We start from the raw sequence: 6107 nt of genomic DNA, 5'->3' as shown, positions 1-6107 counted from the left end.
TGTAGTTATTATCATAGATTTAATGAATTTATTCTTACCCCACAGCTATAAGACACTGCAGGGTATGATTTTGCCCATTTTGGAGGTGGAGAATCAAGATGCCAAAAATCTAAGAGCTTTATTTCTTCTGCTGTGCTAAGTGAAAAAAAAAAAAAAAAAAACCCAACCCAACTCAAACAAACAACCCAAAGAAATGCAATAAACCTTATTTTCTGTGTGAGCAGCACCAGCAAACTGTAAAGGACATATTTGCAGAATCATTAATTTTGATTGTCTTGAGCAACTTGGAGTGGTCACTGGAATGGAGCAATCCATCATCCTGACAGTGCAGCAAGGTCCCTGTTCTGGTCACTGCCTCGAAGGGGACAAACCTGCTTTGATTTCTGACAGTCTCACTCTCACCTTGGAGCCTCTGTGGCAAAGACAACCCGATGCTGTGAAGTGGAATGGAGTTGCTTCGTTATTTATTTTCCCCTAAATCTCACATTCAATTAAATTATTCATAATTTAATCACTGCCTGCAGAAATTCTCATCTGCTGGTCCATTCCACCGTCCATTAGCCCCTGCTTTTACAAAACAGCTTTAAAAGCTTAATTCCTTTTTGCAGCCCTGGGAAGGTGAACACTGATCTGGGATTTCTTCTTGCAGAGATTGAGGAACAGTGGGAGTTTTCAGTTCTTGGAAAATATCCTCTCTCCCCAAAGCAATGTAGACTCAAAACACATGAAGCAACCAGGCATTTGCTGTTTGGGTTGGGCCACTTTGAAAGGATTTTTCCTTTTTGCTTACTTTGTAACTTTGCAGAGGCCGTTCTCCTGTTACTGGAATTTGGAAGTGTAAGGAGCTCGCAGTGGCAAGGTTACAGCTTGAAAAAAAAGCCTCAAATCAGGGATTTTTACCCTTGGATCCTGCAGGGATGGGGTTTGAGCAGCCAAGCTGGATGATTGCCCCTCTGTGGGATGTGTTTGCTGGGAACTCAGAGACCCCACGTGTGAATATTTGCTCCAAAGGTGCTTCCTCAGGCACAAAGCATCCCAAACTGCACAGAACTGCTGAATACAGAGAGGGAGCAGCTCTGGGGGTTTATGCAGTGCTTTCCTTCTTGGGAAAAATTCTCAGGTCTGGGGGGAATTTAGGTCAGAGGTTCCAGCCCTGGACAGCAAATATTTGAGTTGTTGCCTCACATGTCTGGGAGACAGCACTTGAATATTTTTGTCTTCACATTTTCCCTGGAGAATCTGGAATAATGACAACTATACCTGGACACTGAGCTGGGATGAGACTATTCAAGGATATTTTTGCCTTGCTCAGAAGTTTGGTTTGTTGTGAATGTCAAGTTGACCTTCAACTCCTCCTTTAGAAAGAATTCTGCAGATAGAAATTTCAAGAGTTGTGCATTTTTTTCCCCCTCTGCCTGTGTTTGTTTCGCCACTGGTGACGTGAACCTCAAAAAATTGTGCTTATGAGAATATATAACCTAAAATTATATATTTATTATTATTATATGAGAATATATTACCTACTTTAGTAGCCTGCCCAATTTTTGCACAGTTTTTAGTCTGTGATTGGATGCTCTGGGTCACCTGAACAGATGATCCCATGGTTGCTGCTCCCAGAAATGCAGGGAGTGGATGTGCAGCAGGGCAGTGATTTCCCAGCTGGAGCTCTGGGGTTCTCCTGCAGGAATTAAACAGCTCCACCAGATGTAAAAACAGCTCCATGTCCTAAAGCAATCTGAGCCAAGCAGGACGTGGCAGCATCTTTAGTGTGATTTGTCTTAAGAGTTGTTGCCATGGAAACAAGGTCTCCATCTCTATCTGGTACATCCTTATAGATATCCATAGGGAGATTTGAGGGAAATTCTCTTACCTCTGGGTGCCAGGGTTTGTGGTTTGCCCCGAAACCTTTGCCTATACCAAAAAATAAAGCAACCAAACAAAAAACCAAAAGCAAGCAAACAAGATTGATTTGAGGCAGTCCTGTGGAAGTGCAATTCCAGATCTGGAATCACCTGTGTGTGAACTGCAGGTTAGGAATGATCAGCTCCTCTGTGTGAGGGACAGAGGTGTGGGGAGCAGCTCCAAAACTCCTCCAAGGCTGCTTAAAATCTCTTCTATTATTTACCTTTTTGGTTTTAGTGTAATAAAGAACCACGAGTCTGGAAAGAGAGCTGTTACCTATTGTCATCCGAGTTTCAATGTTCAGGTTACACAAAAACCTGTTTATCCTGTGTATAGAAATTAATCTCAACTGAAAACTGACCTGAAGCAAGATTTATAATGCATGTGTGAAATGGTCAGCTTAGTAACCTGAACAGTGCTCATTATTCCAGTTAAAATGTCAGCAAATGAGATTAGTATACACTTTAAACTTAAACACAGGAGAAAATCTGAAGCTATAGGGTGACATTAGAACAAAAAAGTCCAACCCAGCAGCCTCTCCCCAGTGAATCAGCAGATGCCTGGCTCCAGGACAATGGCTGGATGCAGCCTTTGATTTATTGTGGCAGGGATGCTGCCCACAGAGGAGAACTCATTGTGCTCAGAAATAATGGGTTTGTCTCTGAGAGCCAGCAGAACCCTGTCATCTGTCAGCCAGCAGAAAAGAAATAAAGCTCAGCATTGAAATATCTTCTTGGAGCAGGTTGGCAGCCAGCTGTGTGTGGTGGAATAAGTCCTGGTAGAGGCACAGCTGAAACAGTTTAGAATGGGGAAAAAACCTCAGAGTTTAGGTGATGCTTCAAAAACTCTTCTCTTGCTCTCCCTTTAGAGATGAGCAACTTTGGAGCACCCTCAGAATTAAAAACTACCAGACATCAGTGGTATTGTGCAGGAAAAGCACAGCAGAAACATCCAGAAACTCCTGCCCTGAGTTGCTGGATGCACTCACTGCAGAGACAAGCAGTAAAAAGGTTCTTACCTGGCTCTTGTGGAGGAGGTTTTTCAGCTGCAGAGGTGCCTGGAGCAGTTTCTGGGGTGGAACTGGACAGTTTGTGTTTCCTGGCAGTCAGAAATAAATGTTTATTCATGTTCCCAGCATTGATCCTCTTCCAGGCTCTCCCCAGGAATGGTTTTTGCAGAGTGCTGTGCCCAAATCTCCCTCTCTCCCCCTCAGCCACACACAGGTGGCTCCCAGTGCCCAATGAATTAAATGCTCTGCTCTGAGACTTCTCAGGGATTTAACCCCTTCCAACGTGCCTGAAACCACTTGGTTTTAGAGTGGAAAATAGGGTGTGCAACAAGGCTGCCTTTAAAAGGACAAGATGATTTCCTGGTTTCTTAGCACTTGGAGAATTCTCTTCTATTACAGCAATTAATTATTAAGAAAGTTCTCATTTTCCATGAGGTGCTTTACCTTTTTCCCCCAAGAGGTTTATCAAAACTTCTGGTGTCTCATTTTCACACCCAATTTCAGTGTTGTAATTATTTCAGTATTGCAATTATATTCTTAATGAAAAAAATGCTTCAAAATTACATGCACATGACTTGAAAGGTTTATTTTTGCCTTGCTTTGATGTATAGGAAGACAGATTCCAAACAAAATAGGTCTCAGATATTTTACCTTAAATGATTTTCAGTTACAGAGACCATGCAAGTTTCAGCTGTTCATCAAATGTACTGCTTTTAAAAATGACAAGGAGATAATTCTTGTTTCCAAGGAAAGCTGTTCAGACCAGTTGAAAAATTAGAGAATATAACCCTAGTCCTGTATTTAAACACCAGGCACATGTTATTTAATGCAACACAGAAGTCCAAGCTATAAAATCCTATTCAACAAATGATTGGTTTCAGCAAGACTGTGAAGTCCTGGATTACAAAATATTTGTAAATATACTTAATTTGCAGCAAATTTCCTATTTCATCCAGCCCTTACCCTTTTCTTGCATCCCCACTGGCAATTAGGATGTTATGGGGGAAATCAGGGGGTTGGCATCCTTCAGCCCAAGGACAGGGACAGGGGCTGGGGACAAGGTGCAGCTCTTTTCCAATAATGGAAAATGTACAAATAATGTCATCTTCAAAGCACCCTGTACCCGGAACTAAGAGGTACTGACAAGCATCTGAAAGAGAGAATTATCCCCATTTTACAGATGAAAGGGAATCACACAGAGAATCAAAGTCAAGATTAGATTAATAGACATTGATGCCAGAGGAGCTATTATGTCTTGTCTGGCATCTGGCAGAACAGAGTGGAGAATTTCACACAGATTGCTTCATTAAATCCCTAATCTCTGTTTGGGCTGAGCAAAAGACCTCCAGAGCTGACACAAAGACACTGCACCATCTTCAAGTGCTTGCTTGTGGGGCACTGCTGGAAGTTCACATCCTATCCCAGTAGGAGTTTATTTAACTTCCTGCTGCCTCAGCTAATTTTGTTGGAATAATATTTTTAAGAGCCCCCCTCTCCTCCCTGTATCACCTGAAATCTCCTTTGCATTTGTGCTCCCTCAACGGAGATGAGGATGTTGGAGTGGGAAAAGTTGAATCTTGATAAAATAATTTTTATTTTTTCCGGTGAGAATAATCAATCACTGGAAGAGCCTCCCCCGGGACATGACAAGGTTCCCTTCACTGGAATTTTACAAGATTTCCCAGGCTGGGCAGGGTGCTGAATAATTTTATCTAGGGCCCCTTTCCCATGGGAGCTTGGCTTACATGACCTTTGATGTCCCACCCTGGGCTGATTTTTGATTCTGTGTAAAAGGTTTTGTAGATAGAAACTGATGTAAGTGTGTGCTGAAAAGTTGTGTTGGTCCAAAGTTGTGTTGGGACCAAACCCAGCACCAGTTAAAGTTCCCAGTTTTCCTGCTGGGAATGATTTGGATCTTTCCAAATGACACAGTCTATTCTGAACTGTCAGTTCTGTGGCATTTTCCTTTACATTTGTGCTTGATGTGTGATTATCCTGCAGTTCATCAGGCAGGTTTATTAGGAGACTTAATTGGATTGCATTAGCTGGCATTTAAGCCATCCAAGCCATTTGAGAATGCAATCAATTAAAACATCCAAGCACATTAATGATGTGGACACAGGGCAATTTATGTAGATGGCTAATTACCTGTTTACTTCAGGAAGCAGAGCAAGAATGGCCAAATGATGCACGAGAAGAAAAGAAACAACATTGCAAAAAAAATCCTGTTGGCAAGGCTGCAAAAATGAGCACATGGCAAGGTGTAATTGTTTCCATTGTTACAGTCTACAGTAAGAGAACAAACCCTGCACCGTGACAGGCACTCAGAGGTGCTCCCAATAATTTCACGTTTGAATGTGACTTCCAGAGAACAGATTGAGCACATTACCAGTGCTGGAATGTCTTATAATGGCACATCTGAGCTTTCTAAGCAATCAAGAAGCTCTCTGAGATGGTCATTTCAAGGGGGGAAGTGCTAATCCCTCTCAGTTTTCCATTTCATCCACTACTGATCTGGATCTGGGGGACTGGGGCCCCGTGGGGACTCTGGCTGACCCCAAGGAAGAGTTTTTGGTGTGGCAGCACCCACCTGGAGATGAAAGCACAACTGAGGGGCAGAACAAAATGCAAACCAGGGTGGAATTAACATTAACATCTTCCTGTGCTTCCTGCTCCCTCCTACCATCCCCCCTGGCTTTACGGCTCAATGTTCTCATTTACTGCTGCAGCTCAGGAATGGAGCATGCAAACTGATTATGAGCTACTGCTCTTAATTTCCTTTACAGTCCAGGGGGAAATTCTTATTCTCCTTCATTCTCTGCAACTCCTGACTTTTTGGGGTTGTGTAAGGAGCATAGAAACACAAAAATGATCAGGTTGGGTGGTGACACACCTAAAGCCACAGCTGCTCTGGCACAAAACAAGTCCCCAGTGGCTCTCAGGGACACAAGGGAATCTTGCCAAGGTTTCCAGGAGGTCTTGGCTATACATCTTGTGCCCAGGATAAATTTTGGAAGTGAATTAATTGAAAATTGCCCAGTTGCACATGTCTTAGAGGTGAAGGTTGCACACCTGTATGGAGATGTGGGACCCAGAGGGTCGGTGGCACCAGGACAGAAGCTGTTTCCTCACTTCCTCACTTTTCTCAATTGCTGGTTCATTAGTGAGGAACTAAAAACAGCATCACTGTGATCAT

This window comes from Erithacus rubecula (assembly GCF_903797595.1).
Source record: "Erithacus rubecula genome assembly, chromosome: 24".
In the NCBI taxonomy this organism is placed as follows: domain Eukaryota; kingdom Metazoa; phylum Chordata; class Aves; order Passeriformes; family Muscicapidae; genus Erithacus; species Erithacus rubecula.
This window is presented reverse-complemented; position numbering follows the sequence as displayed.